At 41.8% G+C, this 20145-nt stretch overlaps 1 protein-coding gene and 2 non-coding genes across 3 annotated transcripts in view; all 3 read left to right on the forward strand.

Annotated features, from left to right (window-relative positions):
* Nucleotides 1-20145, forward strand: part of LOC148670361 (scavenger receptor cysteine-rich type 1 protein M130-like) — a 204528-nt gene that overhangs the window by 111984 nt on the left and 72399 nt on the right. The window lies entirely within an intron of this gene.
* Nucleotides 15604-15677, forward strand: trnan-auu (transfer RNA asparagine (anticodon AUU)). The gene has a single exon. It is a non-coding gene; the product is annotated as a tRNA-Asn (tRNA).
* On the forward strand, nucleotides 17118-17189 carry trnaw-cca (transfer RNA tryptophan (anticodon CCA)). The gene has a single exon. It is a non-coding gene; the product is annotated as a tRNA-Trp (tRNA).

Here is a 20145-nt window from a genome sequence, read left to right on the forward strand (position 1 = left end):
GGGCTGTCTGGTGTGTAAAACACTTGGTTTCAGCAGTGTGGCTGTTGTATTTGAAATGCTATTGAGCCATGAAGACGACCCACCTATCCCAGTGTATTACCTGTAGTGTTATCTTCAAAAAATCATAAAAAAATAAAGGTTCCACAACCCAAAACAAAGCTGGGAAAAGTCAGAGGACCTGCTTAGTGTGCAAAACACTTACTTGCAGCATTGTGGGTGCTGTGGTTTAAATACTATTGGTTTGTGAACAGAATACCCCTATACCAGTGCATTGTGCCACATTAAATAAAAGCACGAGAAAAAGAGATTCAGAACACAAAGCTGTGTCAGTGTTCTGTGTATAAAGACGGTTTGAACATCATGGGAGCTGTTTTTAATAAGCTGCTGAGAAAATAATATTTTAATCCTCCTGCTGTCAGTAGTATTGTCAATATAGTTGACCCTTTTTGGAAAGCTTTCTCAGCCCGAAACGCAAGCGAGACACCAGAAGGGGTGTGTGCAGGTTTCCGTAGTGTAGCGTCTATCATGTTTGCCTAACATGTGAAAGGTCCCTGGTTCAAAACCAGGCGGAAACAGCCTCTTTTTGAGTTCACAGAGGTCTTGAGCGACCGGTCATTTGTTCCCAGTGTATTTCTGGTGCCTTCATGCACTCTTGTACCAAGACCTGCAAGAACAACAGAAAGATTAGCATCCAGCGGGGGCCTCTTAGTGAGCCCAAGATCTCATCAAGAATCGGCTCCGGCAACAGGGCTGAGCGCATTGTTCCATTCTCTGACCACTCTCGGTGTAAACAAGTGCCTCCTGGTCTCTGCTTGAAATGCACTTTCCTGCGTTTGCTTTGGTGTAACTGGCTTCCCCTGCATGGGCGAATGTGAAGAAGATCCTTAGTAAGTCATTGAAGAAAACCGAGAAGAGGTCGGAGTGGCCTCTGTCGTTCATCAATTGTATGCTAGAGCTTAAAAATTTGTATAGGTAACAGTTTAAATGCATTTTTCCACTGTTTACAAATCATCAGTATGGTAACCACAGCAACAGGCGCCACGTCACTGTCCACGGCTAGGTGTCTCGCCTTCGTCACAAAGAGCGGTGTGACGTCACGGACAGCAACTAATACTAATATTAGTGTCTTCATGTTAATATTAGTGTGAGTGCAATCGGTAGTTTTAATATTAATGATAGTTTTCATGTGAGTATTAATGATGATAGTGCTATTGATTGTTTTAATGCTAGTATTCCTGTTAATATTAGTGATAATTACAGAGAAAAGGTTAGATTATTTACACTAGTAGTCATGTTAGTTTTAGTAATAGCATTACTGTTATTATTAGTATTATTAGTGTAGCAGTATTTTGTGTCAGTGTTAGGATGATAGTGTAAGTCTTAGTGATAGTGTTACTGTTGCAATATTAGTGGTATTTGAATTAGTGTTATTTATAGTGTATTTGTAGTTATGAGTGTATGTGTCTGTTTGTGTGTGGTGTTTGTGAGGAGTGTGTGGTGTCCGTCAGTGTGTGAGTGTGTGTTTGTGAGTTTGTGGATGTGTGTCTATAAGTATTCGTAGTGTCTATGTGTGTGTCTGTGAGTGTGTGTAGTGTCTGTGTGTGAATATTTGGATGTGGGTCTTTCAGTGTGTGATAATGTGTGAGTGTGTGTGCATATATCTGTCAGTGTGTGTGAGTATTTGTATAGGTGGGCTTGGGCTCCACTGCTGTGTCTGACAAAGGTGACCCATCAACAGGTGTTGAGGTCCAGAGTCACTTGTGAGCGCTTCCTGCTTTCACTTCAATGCGCGTCCTTATGTCGAGTCGTGTGCCGTGCAGAGGCTCTGAAAGCGAGAGCAATGAAAAGGTGCACGGTGCTGTGAAAGAAGACACAGAGAAGTGAAAGGCAGTCCTTTCTCTAAGGAGGTAGAAGAAGAGTGACTCCCCATCGGGGAATCAAACCCCGGTCTCCCGCGTGACAGGCGTGGATACTTGCCACTATACTAACGAGGAAGACATCGCTCTTGTCAACCCCCGGCATCGTGTCCCGACCCACCGTACTGGAAGCCGACGCGTGCTGTGATTCCTTTACGGAGCAGAAATGACAACCGAGGAGCCGAGAGATCATTTCAGCATTTCGCAGCAATTCAGCATTTCGAAAACACAAACGACCAACTCGGAATGACTTGCTTTTGACGCTTTTCAAAGCGTTCTTTATGCACGACGACTGCGCCGCCTAGCAGATACAAATGGGTTGTACAACTTTGAACTAGCAAATGGAAGAGGGCTAAGTCCCCTCTCTTTTAGCCCAGGTTCGATCTGTCTCCCAGAATCACCAGGGCACACACACACACTGTCTTGTTTCTCGTACACGTATAGTGTAAAAATTAAGAACCCAGGACGAAGATGTGACACTCGAACAAACTCTTTATTATTTAACCTGTAACTCCGAACCAGTTAGCTCCTAAATTCACTATGACCTGTGACCCTGAGCAACCGTTATTCCCCGCTCAGCCCTCCATCAATCAACATGCAGTTTCACTGCTGACGCACACAAATATTACACCTTCTCCAGCTGTTATGAATCGCCTCTCTTCAAAGCCCGGTGTGTTTTTTTTTTTGGAGATGTTATACAGATGCAGCCATTCAAAGTGCCGGAGGTAATTGATGCAAAACACCGCGGTACGTGATTGGTTGACCGACAGGGGCACTCGTGGTCCGTTGGTCGGTCGTAGAAAGATTTACAGTAAATGTCTTTACTGTGCCCATTTTAGCATTGAATATTTATATGGAATTTTACCACTACCACTAGGTGACTATTCATTGTTATTAAAATGACTTAAATTCGATCATATTGTGATATTTTGAAATATTTATATTTAGAAATATAAATTTGTTTGGTGCGAGTGAGGTTTTATTTAATCTCTGACCCAGGGAAACGTTTCATTTTTTCAAAGAAATGTTTGTTAAAGAGAGAGTCATGGCTTCAGTGGGATTTGATCACAGACATTGTGATAGGGAAGTCGGGAGCCTAACCCACAGCGCCACCAGCAAGGTCACATGGAGAGTGTTGAAAAAGCACTACAGAAACATTATCAACAGACAATGTACAGCGTGTACTATTCTTGTGTTGCGGTACATGAATATAATTATATCGTTATTAATTTCTTTAGATACGCGATTCCATATTATATTCCCTTTTAATCAAATTTTAAAAGTATGCTTGTTGACTCCGGTATCACGTTAGTTAAAGACTTCGATGCTTAAAATGTTTAGGGAGAAATGAAATACTGGTGTGTATGTTTTCTTTAAAGTACTGAGACCAGCCATATACTGTATGTTTAAGTTCCAAAATTAATATAGTTTATGGCCTTCACACGTGTTACAGTATGCTCCTATTCTTTTTATGCTCAGGTACTAAGATTTCCCTTCAGTGGTAAAATTAGATATGAATATTCAATACTTAAACGGGCACAGTTAAGACATTAAATATACATATACATACTGTATACAGTACAGTTTGCATACAGTAATATGTTATGTTCCTAAATCAATCTCTTTTATGAGCATGTGAAAGGTATGGTGAATCGATTCTCAAAAATTACTGTACTTTGCATGATTGGAAACAAATGTGTGATTGCGAAATGCTGTGGTGTTACTTTTACAAAAACGGTCAATGAAAAAAAGAATGTGGACCAGGGCAATACTTTGAGTTTACAGCTTGTCCAAGGTCATTCATTATTAATACTATTAGTAATATCTTCGTTAAAGACTTTGATGGCGACAGCTCAAACATGAGAGGTTGAGCTTCATTAGCTCCACCTTGCGGAAATTCCGGATACTATTATTTTTTTGCGGTATTATAGGAGAATTTACGGTAACTCGCGATGGACTGTGTAAAGCCCACCGCAAAATAATGCGGTACCGCCCACTTGTTTTGAATGGCTGCATCTGTATATGTCAGAAAGAGCACTGTGACGTCAGAGACACCAGCCAGAGCGCCGGGATCAGCGAGCGAGACCGCGGGAGGTGCGCGGAACGCACTGCGAAGAGTTATTGATCACTTATCTATCGACAACCAATTAATTCAACTGAAGAACCGTTGAATAAACGATTAACTTCATCGACTGGTGAGTACTGATTCTTTTCCCGTTCTTGACCCTGTTTTAAATATCTAGAAAACGGTCAATACCGCCTGTATCGATCAATTACAGTACCATAGTGCGTTTAGTGTTAATAATGTTCAATCCGAAATTAAAGAATGGTTATTCAAATTATTATTTAGGAATTTAATCCTAGAACTAGAGAATTATATTCCAAGTTGATAAATTTGTTTAAGTAACAGTTAAAATGCATTTTCTATTTGTTTACAAATCATAAGTATGGTAACCACGGCGACACGCGCCAAGTCACTGTGCCCGGCTAGGTGTCTCGCCTTCATCACAAAGAGCGGTGTGACGTCACGGACAGCTACTAATACTAATACTAGTGTATTCATGTTAAAATTAGTGAGAGTACAACTGGTAGTTTTAATATTAATGCTAGTATTCATGTTAATATTAGTGCTTATTATGGATATACTGTTAGACTATTTACACTAGTAGTCATGTTAGTTTTAGTGATATTATTACTGTTATGGAACAAGTAATAGGTTTATTCCATGCTGAAAAAAAGAAGAAAGAGAACACAACGTTTCGGCCGTGGAGCCTACTTCAGGTATCACACTCTCTCTTTCTCTCTTTCTTCTTTTTTTCAGCATGGAATAAAACCTATTACTTGTTCCTTTGCAGCCTACGCATGCTGACGCAGCTACCCACCTGAATTATTACTGTTATTATTAGTATTAGTAGTGTAGTAGTAACTTTGTGTTATAGTTAGTAATAATGATAGTGTTAGTCATAGTGATAGTGTTACTGTTGTCATATTAGTGGTATTTTTGTTAGTGTTTGTTATAGTGTAACTGTAGGTAAGAGTGTATGTGATGTCCATCAGTGTGTGAGTTTGTGTCTGTGAGTATGTGTACTGTCTATGTGTGATTCTGTAAATGTGTGCGTATCAGTGTGTGGGTGTGTATCTCTGAGTGTAGTGTCTACAGTATGTGTGTGTCTGTGAATGTGTGCTAGTTTGTATTTGTGCATGTATGTGTCTGATTGTGTGTATAAATGTGTATGGTGTTAGTCAGTATGTGTAGTGTCTGTGTGTGTGAATGTGTGTGAGTGTGTAGGTGTATACTGTATCTCTCTGTGTGTGAATGTGTTTGTAGGTGGGCTTGGGCTCCAATGTTGTGTCTGATAGAAGTGACCCATCAACAGGTGTTGAGGTCCAGAGCTGCTTGCAAATGGAATCACTTTCTAGAGTCCAGACCAATGTCTACAGAGCTGTGAGTGCTCTGTTTTTATCACTATTAGTAGTAATGACAGCAGTAATAGTAGCAGGAGTATTAGTATCAGAATTAGCATTAGAATCTGAAGTCATGGTTGTAGTAGTAATGGTAGTAGTGGTATTAGCAGTTGTGTCAGTGGCAGCAGTATAAGTAGCAGTAACAGTGCTACTAGTAGCTTTAGTAACATTAGTAGTAGCAGTAGGAGTAGCTGTAAAATTTTATTAGTTGCAGTTGTGTCAGTGGCAGCAGTAGTAGTAGCTGTAGTAGCAGTATTACACTAGAACCATGTGTTACGATCCCTGCCTCCCGGCAACGAAAGAGGCAGAAGAAGGCGTAGTCTTAGTTCATTAGTCTACCTATCACTGTACGCTTTCACCACCACACCTCCGTCTCATCTTGTATTTAAGCACCTTAAGCATCTTGTATTTCTTTCCCTACCCCCTCGCTCAGTATTGGTTTTCCTTTCGAGCTACTTAGTTGCGCTACGCCTTCTACCTCTTCGTACTGTTCTGGTTCTGACTTTGGTTTCTCCACTTTTACTACATTTTTTGGATTACGGCTCGGCTTCGGTTGCTCTTTCTCAGTTTGGATCTCTGGCTTCCCCTGGACTCTCGGCTCTCTCCTTCGTCTCATCTATCCGCCAGGGCCGCTGGTCTGCCCAGGATTATGCCATAAACTTTCGAGTAGCAGCAGCAGAGACTCACTGGGAGGATGTGGTCCTAATTTTTCTTTTTCTGCAAGGGTTATGTGAAGAAATAAAGGATCACCTGGTAACTATACCACAGTTGGGCAGAACTTTGGAGGAAGTAATTTCCCAGGTGTTGGAATTAGAGTTTAGAATTTGTCAGAGGAATAGAGAAAGATCTCAGACACAGATACTAGAGGTTCCTCGGCCACCACCTACCAACACTCTAGACTCGGAATAATCTATGGAAATTGCCCGCACCCGGTTAACTCCAGAAGAAAGAGAGAGATGCAGACGAGAGGGCCACTATATGTTCTGTGGAAAATTAGGACACTTTAAAGCTGACTGCCCTGCTTTACATTCGTCTTTGAGGCGCCTCCCTACTACTCAAGATCCTGTGGTGAGTGAGTTAACTCAATCCTCTAAGTTTTCCTCAGGATTTTCTATTATGTCTACACTGTTTTGGGGTAATAAACAGACGCCACTTCTTGCTTTTATTGACTCGGGGGCAGCAGGGAACTTCATCGACGCCTCCTTAGCTCAAGCTTGGAAATTACCCCTGACCCAGGTGACGACTCCTCTTCATGGACAATCTATTGATGGTTCCCCAGTGTCTCCAGGACTTATAAGATGGCAAACTGAATTAATAAGATTTTTTAATAAGGTTTTATCTCCTCGAGACCCCATCACATCCCCTTGTACTAGGCTTTCCCTGGCTCCAACAGAATGACCTTTACATTTCATGGGCCCGTAGAGAAATTTTAACTTGGGGACCCCAATGTATTGGTAGTTGCTGTCGTCTGCAAGGTTGTAAGAGTTGCACTCATGGAAACGCCCCCTTCTGGTGTTCCTACGATACCCCCCCCAATATTCTGATCTACAGGAAGCCTTCAATGAGCAAGAGGCCTTGGCTCTCCCACCCCACCGGCATTATGACTGTGCCATCGACCTTTTGCCAGGAACTATTCCTCCTAAAGGTCGTATATTCCACTCTCCAATATGGAATCCGAGGCCCTGAAAATATATATGCAAGATTCTCTGAAGGCTGGAATTATACGCCCATCCACTTCTCCTGCTTGTGCCAGTTTTTTTGTGGAAAAGAAGGATGGTTGGCTCCGTCCCTGTATTGATTATAGTGGCCTTAATGAGATCACTATTAAGAACCGGTACCCTTTGCCCATAATTCCGGCAGCGCTTGAGTCCGTGCATGGGGCCAAGATCTTCATCAAACTGGATCTACGAGGGGCTTATAATTTAATCCGTATTCGGGAAGGGGACGAGTGGAAGACAGCATTCATGACAACCCATGGACATTATGAATATTTGGTCATGCCTTTTTGTTTGGTAAATGCCCCAGCAGTGTTTCAAACCTTTATTAATGATATTTTTTATGATCTGCTACTGTAGCGGCGAGGCTTATTAATAAGAAAGAATTAAGTGTTCTGAGCCTTCCCAAATGAGGCCCCATTTCTCTGTTCATCTCTGTGGTGCAGCCACAGAGAGACCATTCATGCAGGGTGATTTAAGGTCCTAGGGCAGCTCCCAAAGGGAGCTAAGCCTGGCTATCATGATCAATGGTCATCCATTGGCGCCTATCTGTCTAGGGAGTGTCAGATGGACATCTGGACTGCATTCCTAAGTGTCAGGAGTAAGTGACTCATATCTCACCTTGATCAACCAATCAGGGACTGGTAGGGCCGAGTAACCCACGTGGGACTCTGATGCCCATGGAACTTTCAACCAATCAATAAGCTGAAGTTCCTCCAGGTAAAAACAGGCAACACAGAGAGCCTGGGAGATTCAACAAGAAAGGGAAGATTCAGAGGAGATTCAGTAAGATTCTGGAGAGGATTCTGTGGACTGTTCTAAAGGGAATTCAAAGGAGAATTCCAGGGCAGGACAGCCCAGGAGCAGAAGGCTCCCAAGGGCAGGACATTCTCGCAGAGCGCCTCCTGACCATCCTGAGACTCAGCCCGGACAACCACGGAACGGCCAGTGTGTCCGAGTGCCAGAACTTTCCTTTGTTCTAAGAGTGTAGAGTGGAGGTTGCCAGAGAGTAACCAGCAGCAGGCCTCATGAACAGGTCGGAACTGTGGACAGCTGAATCACTATTCAGAACTAGCTCTTCATCAGGAACGAACCGGTCCTCTTCCTGACTTGCTGGGACCCACAGTCATCTTTTCTCCTGTGCACAAACTTTGCTAGTTAAAGCCAACAGTGAGCATCAGCAGCACACCGTCGCAAGCCGCACAGCACAGCCTGGCACCGAGCCAGAGAGCGCGGATTGGACAGCAACAAGCCTGCAACTGTTTCTTTGTGCCCGCAGGAGATCTGAATTCCCAAAGATTGGATGAGTATTCAACTTCAATGCATTACAGCTCGAGAATTCAATTGTTATCCCAACCAGTTGATATCAATTTAATTCCTAAGAGTTATGTACTTGTTTCGAGTATCTAATGTAGAAGTTATAACCAAGTTCATTTATGAAACGGTCTTAATGAATGATATACTGAACGTATGTCCTATTGATATGTGTAACACTTTGTAACTGATTGAATATATACCTTTTGTATTCTGATAACCCTCTCGATAAGATCTGTTAGGTTTATATGCATATTCTATGTATTAATAAATGTATCCTCGTGTATTAGTACCTGTGTGTGTGCGTTGTTTGAGTTATGTCGCATGGTTGGATTCTAAAGCCATCAAAAGAATCAACTTTGTGATTTACTGCTACAATTAATAATTGTCTCAGTAAATGCCCAAACCCTACAGAACTGGTGCCTTCAGAGAGCCACTATGATTACATATTTGGCGTCCCTGAGCCGGTTTTCTTACACTACAAAGGTTTGTCTTGGTATACCTTGATGACATTCTAATTTTCTCTAATACCTTCCAGGATCATGTTCTCCATGTCAGAGAAGTTCTCTCCCGACTCATAAAGAATAAACTTTATGTCAAACTGGAGAAGTGCACTTTTAATGCTTCTAGGATTCACTTTTTAGGTTACATCATCTCTCCAGAAGGGGTGAAAATGGACTCAAGTAAAGTCTCCGCAATTACTGATTGGCCCACACCCAAGAACCTTAAACACATGCAACGGTTTCTTGATTTTGCCAACTTCTATAGGAGGTTTATTTGAAACTTCAGCTCGGTGGTTGCTCCCATAACCTGTTTAACTCGCAAAGGACCCAGACAAGGTAAATGGACCCCTCAAGCAGAAGAGGCATTTCAGGACATGAAACACCTGTTCACTACTGCCCTCATCCTGAAACACCCTGATCCTTCTTTGCCTTTTGTTGTTGAGGTGGACGCTTCTGGCCATGGTGTGGGCGCTGTTCTCTCTCAACGTCATGGAGAAAAACAAATTCTTCACCCCTGCGCCTTCTAAGAAGTTATTCCCTGCACAGATGAACTATGATGTTGGTAACCGTGAGCTTCTGGCTATTAAGTTAGCATTGGAGGAATGGAGGCACTGGCTGGAGGGAGCTCATCATCCATTCTTGATATACACAGATCACAAAAACTTGGAGTCTTTACAATCGGCCAAACGTCTATGTCCTCGCCAGGCCAGATGGTCCCTCTTTTTCTCCAGATTTAATTTCCTTATCACCTACACTCCAGGCTCTAAGAACATCAAAGCTGATGCTCTCTCACAGATCCACGACCCCCCTGAGGCTGAACTGCTTCCCGAACCCATCATCCCTTCTGGTAAATTCCTGGCAGCTGTCAGATGGGACATAGAAGTTGTAGCTAGACGCGCCTTGGCTGGACAAACTGTACCTCCTCAGTGCCCTCCGGACAAGTTATTTGTCTCAACCCCAGTCAGATCTTCTGTCTTCTGTCTTCTGACGTACCTTGGATTTCATCTCTAGAGACTTCTGGTGGCCAACCATGGTTAAAGATGTCAAGGAGTATGTCCAGGCCTGCTCTATCTGTTCCCGAATTAAGTCTTCTCGGATGAGGGCGGCAGGCCCTCTTCAACCCTTACCTATCCCCAACCGTCCTTGGACCCACCTCTCAGTTGATTTTATTATTGACCTTCCACCAAGCCAAGGATACACGACAGTCATGACAGTAGTAGATCGTTTCTCTAAATCTGCCCATTTTATTCCCCTACCTTCCTTGCCTTCGGCTAGGGAACTAGCAGACCTGTTCGTACTGCATATCTTCCGTCTTCATGGCATCCCTAAAGACATTGTTTCCGATAGGGGCCCCCAGTTTATTTCACAATTTCGGAATGCCTTCTGTAAGTCACTGTTTCGCTTACTTCAGCTTACCACCCTCAGGCCAACGGTCAAACTGAGCGTATGAATCAAGAGCTGCTAACCTACTTAAGGGCATATATCGCATCTACCCAAGAAGTGGATCACTGGCTTCCCCTGGACTCTCAGCTCTCTCCTTCGTCTACGGTATTTGGATCACGACTTGTCTCTATCGGCTCCTGCAAGTGGCTTCATTACTTGGTTTTGGTTTCACTGGCCGAATCCTTAACAGAATACTGAGCCACTTAACATGGACCCAGCAGAACAAGAGGAATTTCGCTCGGTTTTGGATCAATACTGGCAAGCCTTACTCCAGTTACAGGCTTCCGTCCAACAGATTTCACCGCACCTGTCGGCAGTGCTGCCTACCAGTAATAGTGAAAGTAACGCTGGAGCTGCCGCTTTGGCTCCGCCCCCGCCAGCTTCTACACCCGCTCCTCGACCTCTTCCACTTACACCACCTGACAGGTTTGACGGCAACCATACGAGATGTCGGGGTTTCTTTTTTTTTCTCCTCAAGACAAGATTGCCTTCGTACATTAGTTTCTCTGTTAACTGGCCGTGCTCTGGATTGAGCAACTGTCCTACTAGATCGCAGGGCTCCTGAGGTACAGGACTATGATCTCTTTTTAGAAAAATTTAAGGTTTTTTTTTGTCGTTCCTCAGCTGGACAAGACTCCTACCGCCTCTCATCTATCCGCCAGGGCCGCAGGTCTGCACAGGATTATGCCATAGACTTTAGAGTAGCAGCAGCAGAGACTCACTGGGAGGATGAGGTCCTAATTTTTCTTTTTCTGCAAGGGTTATGTGAAGAAATAATCACCTGGTAACACCTCCGTCTCATCTTGTATTTAAGCACTAGTCTTTCCCTACCTCTTCGCTCAGTATTGGTTGGCCTTTAGAGCTACTTAGTTGCGTTACGCCTTCTACCTCTTCGTACTATTCAGGTTCCGACTTTGGTTTCTCCCCTCTTACTAGGTTTTTTGGATTACGGCTCGGCTTCGGTTGCTCTCTCTCTGGCTTCCCCTGGACTCTCGGCTCTCTCCTTCGTCTACGGTATTTGGAGCACGACTTGTCTCTATCGGCTCCTGCAAGTGGGTTCATTACTTGGTTTCGGTTTCACTGGCCGAATCCTTAACAAGTAGCTAAATACACAGGTCACACTGCTCCAGTTGAGGCTCAAACTCACAACCTCAGCATGACTCTGCTGTGCATTGCTGTATAAGCACCGCGCGCTGACCGACTGCGCCACTGGAGCTGTTTAACACCCTCTCCTCATACAGACTGACGCTGCAGAAACACAGGCTGCAAACAGGGTTTCGGTTGTGGATCCATCTCCACATGGGGGAAAGGGACAGCAAGGAAAATACAAGAGAAGAAACTGAAAGAATTGTGCTCACTGCAAAGTAGAAAGGAAAGAGGTGGCCGGATACGTAAAACAACTCCGCAGATAATTTGTAACTACATTCTTTGGTGACAATCAGCGGTCGGATTTCTCTTCAGGTTCAGCTCTGCAGTTTGAACGTACATTCTCCGAGATTGGTTAGTTATATGTGATCAGCTGATATTAAATAGGACTAATAAGAATCAATACAATTGATGTCTGGCAAAGGCAAATAACCTTTGTACATGATCTGGAATGTGACTGGTTAAATTTCAGCACAGTTGCTACCCCCTTTATAAAGGGTGTGCACACTTATACAACCAAGACATTGAAAGTTTTTTTTATTATTGTTCCAAAAAATGTTCCATTTGTTTTCTTTCTTAAATGTTGTTGATTAAAAGATCTTATTAAATGCGAAAAAATCTGATTGTGAAAAGGTCAAATTCTTAGTGAAAAAATCAGTAATGTGAGGAAAGATGACTTGTGGGAGCCCCTTGACTCCTCGTGTCGTTCTGTATTTCTCGCTCATTCTACTGGGAGTTGTGCCGTCGCTTCTGGATAAAGTCTGTCAGTGGTCATTCCAGATGGGTCAGGTATGACTGCACTTCGGCACAAGAAGAGACATGTGATTTGCGAGGATCCCAGCAGTGGCTTTGCTTTTTCTAGAGCCCAGATATCTCAGTAGGTAGAGCATCAGACTTTTAATCTGAGGGTCCAGGGTTCAAGTCCCTGTTTGGGCTGTTGTGCTTTTCTTCAATCTATTGTGAATGTCATTCTAAATCGTCTTTTATCTTTCCCTCTTCTAGCTGTACTGTGGTTATTTTAAATGTTCATCACTTGTATTTTCTTTAGTGTTTCCTTTCACAAACCAAAAATGTTCAAGGTGATCTTCCTCCCACACTCCACGTAAATAAATTAAAAGAAATCACAGTAGAGTAAAGGACACGCAGTGAGGAGCTCCTGCAGTGAGTACTCTTGAATACGACAAGAGGAAAGGCACACTGCACATCTGCGGAACATCGCAAAGTAATTTTTTTATTAAAGGTTCAAGGAAACCTGAATATGTTTGCTAGAAGTATTTCAGAATCACAGTCAAATCGAGTATGATTGCTGCACAGATCTGCCGTGTGAATTTAGAACACTGTTTGTGCGTTGTATAAAATACGCTGTTCAAAGCTTTTAAAAAACTACAGAGATATGTTTCGGAATGCGTCTTCCTGTAAAAATAAAATCTCTACACGGGTGCTATAAGCAGAGTCTGAAGCCTGCTTAACAGAAGAACTATATTCAGAGGGCCAAAGAAGTGAATATTTCACCAAGTGAGAGAAAGCATCTCAGAAAAAGGAGGTGCAGTCTCTTCCATGCAGAATAACACCACAAAGTCAGACTACAAGTGCTGAAAAGCTGCTATCAAGGGTAACCCGGCCGAGCGCTCTAAGGAGCTGGATTAAAGCTCCGTCTCTTCGAAGGCATGAGTCGGAATCCCACTGCTGCCCAGTATCTCCTTGTTAAGAATCATGGTTTTGTTGTTGTACATTCTGCACGATTAAATCAGTTTCAATAGAATTAATTTGAACAGTCATATTTGTTTTATTCCTCCTACCATGGCAATTTGTGCTCAAAGATTTAACTTTTTTGTATTTTAAAAAACATGCTAGCCTTGATGGGAAAGTAAGCGGAACTGCAGGTGTGGTGGCCAAGTGGTAAGACGTCGGTATCAATAAGGTCAATAATCTGTTAAACATTTTATGCCATTTTTTCCATAGATGATGTTCACGTTGGAACAGTGAGAAAGGTGTACCTGGATGCGCTTGAACCATCACCTTACTATAATTTTAGTCCCAACCTGGCCGCACTAAGCAATTGTACCACAGAGTTTTCTCCATTTGCAGTTTTGGGTAAAAAATAATCTGCACTTTTAAGCAAGTATTGTATTTAAATTTTGCAAATTTCTTGAAAAAGGTTGTTTCAGAGAGAAACTGAGTAGATAGAAATAGCCCAGTCAGTAGAATATTGAACTTTTTATCTCTAGGTCCCTAGTCAGGCGACTGATTTTCTTGCAACTACTGTGAATAGATGGTCTTTTGTCCCTCAGTTTTTCAAGTTGTTCTATGAATGTTTGAAATGTTCAATATTTTTCATGCTCTTAAGCACTTTCCATAACAAAGTTTATGGTGTTCTTGGTGCTGTGCTGCATGTAGATAATGTAGACGAGAGCACAGGTAACAATACAGGACAAGCAGTGAGGAGCTCCCGTAGCTTTCAATTCAGTGCAGAGTCCAGAGGGAGGCCTAGGTCGCTAAACAATCAACAGGTATCTAATAATGACATTCACAAAGGTGACAATGCGTTTTTTCAACATATCCTTACATTTACCCATACAGCACAATTTTCTATACCCTCAAATCCCCAATGTAACTACTTTCTCCTGAGAAACACAAGTATAGAGTGAAATCACAATAACTTATACAACAAATCTATTCAAACGCCCAGATATGACAGAACACACCCCTTTAAATATGTATTTCCTTCATTTCAGTTTTCTTCCCTCCCCAGGATACCTGAAAATTCAATATCGCATATTAAAGGCTGTACATGTAATACATCTACTAATAAAGATGGACATTAAAGTTAATTATTAAAAAATTACACTTTTCATTAAGACATGTATTGATAAAATTATTGTGAATAGTTGTGGTGTCTGGAAAGCAATTTTTGTTAAATATAACAATTTTCAAGTGAGTGGTGCATAAGCTTGTTATTTAGTGACTTAATTATTTCCACTGCATTCACAACAGTTCTAATGTGTTTGCTTGTTCAGCATAGCCTGCTACTGAGTTGTTTTTGGAAATGAAACCTATAAGAACATTATTTAAGATGCACCATGGCCCAGAATCGTTCATTGGGACTAGGATTAATATCAATTGAAAGTACTCCAAAATAAAATATTTAACCTGAATATTAAAAGAGTAGGAAAGTATTAAAACAACACCATAACGTCTTGACTTCCAATCTTCTTCCAGGTTCAGGCCATGTACAGTAAAATGACATAATCAGTTGAGTCATGCCGAGGCTGAAAGTTTAAGCCTCACCTGGAGCAGCCTGGTTTTCTGTCTTGACAAAAAAAGCGTTTTGTTCCACAACGGCGTGAAATGATCATGTCTTTCACTCTACTTCTCTCTTGTAGTAAAGCAGATCTTGCTAGGTGAGCATTTGCTCCGATAAATTAGGTCACTTTTCATGTTAACTCACTTCTTCTAAACACAACATTTCCTGGTGCATGTTTTCTCCATGAAAAAAGACATTTTCCCTTACATGATTTCTCATTTTGTTTCATCAAAGAGTACAGAAAGAAGAAAGAAAGGAAAAGTGTGGTAAATGAACTCTGTCGTCTGTGGGAGATGTCAAGCGCATTGGACATGAAAAGTGCCCAATAAAAGCCATTTCTCTTCGTTTCTCTTACAGTCAGGGCTCCTGTTCCGTGTAAAGCAGGCAGCTTGCTCAGCCAGCAGACTCAGGGCTTACTGAACGCTGGTGTCTCAGAGTGGTGTGTCCAAGCGGCTGTAAAAGAGGAGAATTCTGCAGGCGCTGTAGCTTAGTTGCTTTAAGTATCTGTCTCGTTAACTGGAGATCCTGGCTCCACATCCCAGCTGTGCCCTTCTTCCTGTCTTTTTGTGCAGAAAGTACCATTTTGGACAACCGCATAGGGCTTGATTTAGTTTAATGCATTAATGCATTTCCTTTCTGCAACAACTTGTTTTTCAAGAAATTCATACAGCTTGTGAAAAATGAAATTTAATTCTTGGCTATCAGAGCAGTAGGAATATTGCCGACTGGCAAGAAAATGCAAGCAATGTTTATTTTCTTACCAGAAAGGTGCAAATGGAGCAAAGCCTTTCTCATCAGTCTCTGTGGTGCAACCGGCAAGCGTGTTTGGCTATTAACTAAAAGGTTGGTGGTTCAAAACCACCCAGGGACGATCTTCTTCTTATTATTATTATTATTGTCAATGTTAACACTGTCTCCACAAAAGCCGAAACTTTAACCCTCTTTATATTTGCCGAAAATGCGAGTCTTTTGCCCGTGTCCAACAACAACACTTGAGACCAGGGAAGTCCAATAGTGATCAACACCGCAACTCCCCAGAAATCCATATTCACCCATGGAAAAGTATCTTTGAAGGGCTGGCGGGAGATATCATTTATACTCCTGTTGTATCCTCTGCTAAAATACTTAAGAAATACAACGTGGATTTGTTTGAGAATTTGACAAGCATTGTTGCGTTAGCACTGTGAAGTTGGATGTTGATATTTTGATATATTTACCTTAATTTTAACATAAATGCTGTTCAATCTATGCTATACAATCAATCACAGGTATATTTTGAGTCTCGTACTGATCGTCCTGTGGATCCAAAAGAAAATTTTAAAGCTGATACACTTTCGATTGTAATTTGCATTTAGCTACAACGTCCCTGGAAAAGATATTTTATGAGTTGCGTGCAATCGGTATCTTTTACTTTAGGGATGGTAGTGGAAATAGCTTTAAAAATGTTTTCTAAAGAAGATTGTATTGCCAGGACCTGCCTTTAGCGCTCGGTAGCGATTACGCTGTTGATATAGATGGAGAAGAAATGTAAGATGAATTGATGATCTAAGATAAAATAGCCCTAACGCCTCCTGTAACAGTGTTTGTATTCATAGCAAGTAATATTCTTTTTCAAACCCGAACGTTGCTTTTGCATTAAGTGTTATGTAACCATTAGCAGTTTCGGTAGCTTCTGAAGAACGCACTTTTCCAAACTGAAGCCTATAAGAACATTATTCAAGATGCATCATGGCCCAGAATCGTTCATCGGGACTAGGATTATCAATTGAAAGTACTCCAAAATAAAATATTTTTTATTTAAAATTAAAAGAGTAGGCAAGTATTAAAACAACACCATAACTTCTCGACTTCCAATCTCTTTCCTGGCTCAGGCCATGTCAAATGACATAATCAGTGGAGTCATGCCGAGTTTGTGAGTTTAAGCCTCATCTGGAGCAGCCTGGTTTTCTGTCTTCAAAGGTAAACAGTGTTTTGTGTTATTTGCTAAATGGAGAGAGGATGCTGTGTTAATTGTTCTCCTCCTGGGAGAGGACAAGATGAGAAGTTCACGAGGCTGGTGGTAAATATCCTGTCCAGGAATATCGGGGCTGTAGGGGGTCAGATCTGTAGATGTAGTGAAGACATTAGTGGGGACGGTGTGTCTGCTCTCTGTGAAAGAGCCGGGCAGGAAGAATAATCTGTGGTCTGGGAAGAAGAGACCCTCGTTGGAATAGTGGCGCTCCTCACAGGAGAGAATGAAATCTTTTTTGAAAATCTTTTTTAGGGACGCTGATTGTTCTCTTTGGGTGAATTAAAAGCCCTTGTGGTGAGTGACCTCGTGGCGAAACGGTAGCGCGTCTGACTCCAGATCAGAAGGTTGCGTGTTCAAATCACGTCGAGGTCAGCTGATGTGTTTGTAGATGCTCCTGGTGCCGAACCTGGATTTTACACCACGCAGTTGCATTTTATCTGTACACCACCTAGGTAATCTTAATGAAATAACAGAGCAGTATGGAACACCCAGTCAGGAGTTTATGCAGTGTTTCATCTTGAACACGACAAGAGAAAAGGCACACTGCACATCCGCGAAACATCACGTCCGACTTTAGAGACAGTGACATCAGAGAATGGAAGTTTCAGACCGCTTTTTTGTTACAGTTTCAAGCAAACCTGAAAGTTAGGGAGTGTTTGGTCACTTTTGTATGAAAAAGTGTCTGAAGCCTGTAATTATAATTTGTCCTTTTTTAATTGTAGTTGAAATCCACTCCCATGTACCAAGACCTACAGTATATTCATGTTTGCTTAAATGATTAATGCTATAGGACATTAGCTGGTGTTTTTTGTAACGATTTGCTATTTCATGCAGGAAAGAAAGGAACCCAGACCCAACGTTTGCTTTCAGGTGCGGTCTATTTACATAACGGACATCTATTTCTGAGGAGCCTGATTTAAATCACACAACCCCGGTAGAAGTCGAATCGACAATCTTATAGACCGAAATCAGATGCGTTATCCATTAAACCACTAGCCCGTCACATAACTGAATTGCGCTTTGGTGAGTTCAGCGCCGCTACTAGTACACCACCACATCTACAATTTGAGAGAAACGTGCTTTCTACATTTTTATCAGTTTTAAAAAATCATCACTTTTAAACAGACAAAGCATTTATGTGTCGCTCTGAATTTCTAATTGATTTAGAATTCAAAGAAAAAAGCGTTTTGTTCCACAACGGCGTGAAATGATCACGTCTTTCACTCTACTTCTCTCTTGTAGTAAAGCAGACCTTGCTAGGTGAGCATTTGCTCCGGTAAATTAGGTCACTTTTCACGTTAACTCACTTCTTCTAAACACAACATTTCCTGGTGCACGTTTTCTCCATGAAAAAAGACATTTAACCTTACATGGTTTCTCGTTTTTTTCCATCAAATAGTACAGAAAGAAGAAAGAAAGAAAGGAAAAGTGTCGTAAATGAACTCTGTCGTCTGTGGGAGATGTCAAGCGCACTGGACATGAAAAGTGCCCGATAAAAGCCATTTCCGTACGTTTCTTAGTGTCGGGGCTCCTATTGAATGTAAAGGAGGCAACGTGCTCAGCCAGCCGATTTAACGCTTACTGAACGCAGGTGTCTCAGAGCGGTGTGTCCAATCGGCAGTAAAAGAGGAGAATTCTGCCGGCGCCGTGGCTTAGTTGGTTAAAGCACCTGTCTAGATAACGGGAAATCCTGGCTCCAAATCCCAGCAGTCCATCGCCTGTGTTGCACTGGACACCCTGTAGATCATCAAAAAAAATATTGAGCTCCTTAGTAATGAAACTGCCGGATAAAAGCCATTTCACATCCTTTCTCAACTTGCTCAGCGAGCAGGCTCACCGCACACCGAACAAAGATGTGACAGAGTGGTGTGTCCACCTGGCTGTAAAAGGGAAGTACTTTGCCGGCGTTGTGGCTTAGTTAGTTAAAGCGCCTGTCTAGTAAACAGAAGATCGTAGGTTCAAAACCCAGCGGTGCCTTTCTTCCTGTCTTCTCGCACCGCTTATTGTTATAGACAACATGCTTCTGCATTATGTTTAAAGGAAGTGTTCATTTAGTTTTTGGCACAACTTGTTTTTCAAGAAATCCACACATTGCGAAAGATAAAGTGCTCATCTTTCTTATCAATGCAAAATAATTACTGCCAGCTGGCAAGAAAATGACAACGATTTGTTTTTACTTTAGCCAAAAATCTGTGAATGTAGAAGAATACGACATGTGTTAGTTTCTATGGCACACTCAGTCAGGGTGTCCTTCAGTTAAACACAATGTTGGTAGATCAAACGCACCCAGAGACACACTTCGAATTAATCCGATCTAAACATTACCTTCTCTAAATGTGATTGAGTTTCTTTGCACGTCCTTAGCCATCTTGATGTTTGGAGAGATTTTCAACTTTTGACACGAGTCAAACTACAAGTAAATAGTTGAGTACCTATGTCAATATCACCGGGAACGTGAATATAAATGTTAACATCAATATTTCTGCTGTCTCCTGAGAAACACAAGTATAGAGTCAAAACACAATAAATAATGCTAAAAAATTATTCAGTTAACACCCAGATGTGACAAAACACATTTAAGACTTACATCCCCTTTAAATATGTATTTCCTTAAAATCAGTTCTCTTCCCTCCCCAGGATACCTGCAAATTCACTATAGATACATATTAAAAGCTGTGTGTAAGTCTTACATGTGTTCTGTCACATCTGGGTGTTACATTAATAGATGTGTTGTGTTATTTAATATGATTTGACTCCACGCTTGTGTTTCTCCAGAGACAGCAGAAATATTGGGGATTTGCGGCTACAGAAAATAATGTGAACTTTACAGGCAAAAATAAGGTTACGTTAAAGAAACAAAAACTTATTGTCACCCTTTTCAACGTGATTTTTTAAGACATTTGTTCGGAATAGTATATCTTCTCGTGTCTGTGGCTGTTATCCTACAATAACGGTGGTGAAATAGCAGGAATGTGCGGAAAGAATCGGAGATAGAACAGAAGACCAGTCATCCAGTCGATAGTAAGGTTGTGTAGGACCTCACATACTACGATGTCAGTGTTGAGTAGTGTGGTTTAAAAGCTTTTTCACGAACCAGGAAGGAGTAGAAATCTACAGTCTTCTGATCCGTAATCAGACACGTTATCCATTGTGCCATTGGCGTTTGTATTGCATTCCCATCCAGCACCACATTGAGTTCAGAGCTGCTACTATTCATGTGTGTTGTACGTGTGTCTAGTTACTACGTCTTTCATTATGTCTGGTTTAAAATAATGTATCTTTAAAACAGACAAAGGGTTTATGAGTCAGCCTGAAATTCACACACGAA

The sequence above is a fragment of the Lepisosteus platostomus genome, chromosome 5, assembly GCF_059453375.1.
Source record: "Lepisosteus platostomus isolate fLepPlt1 chromosome 5, fLepPlt1.hap1, whole genome shotgun sequence".
NCBI lineage: Eukaryota > Metazoa > Chordata > Actinopteri > Semionotiformes > Lepisosteidae > Lepisosteus > Lepisosteus platostomus.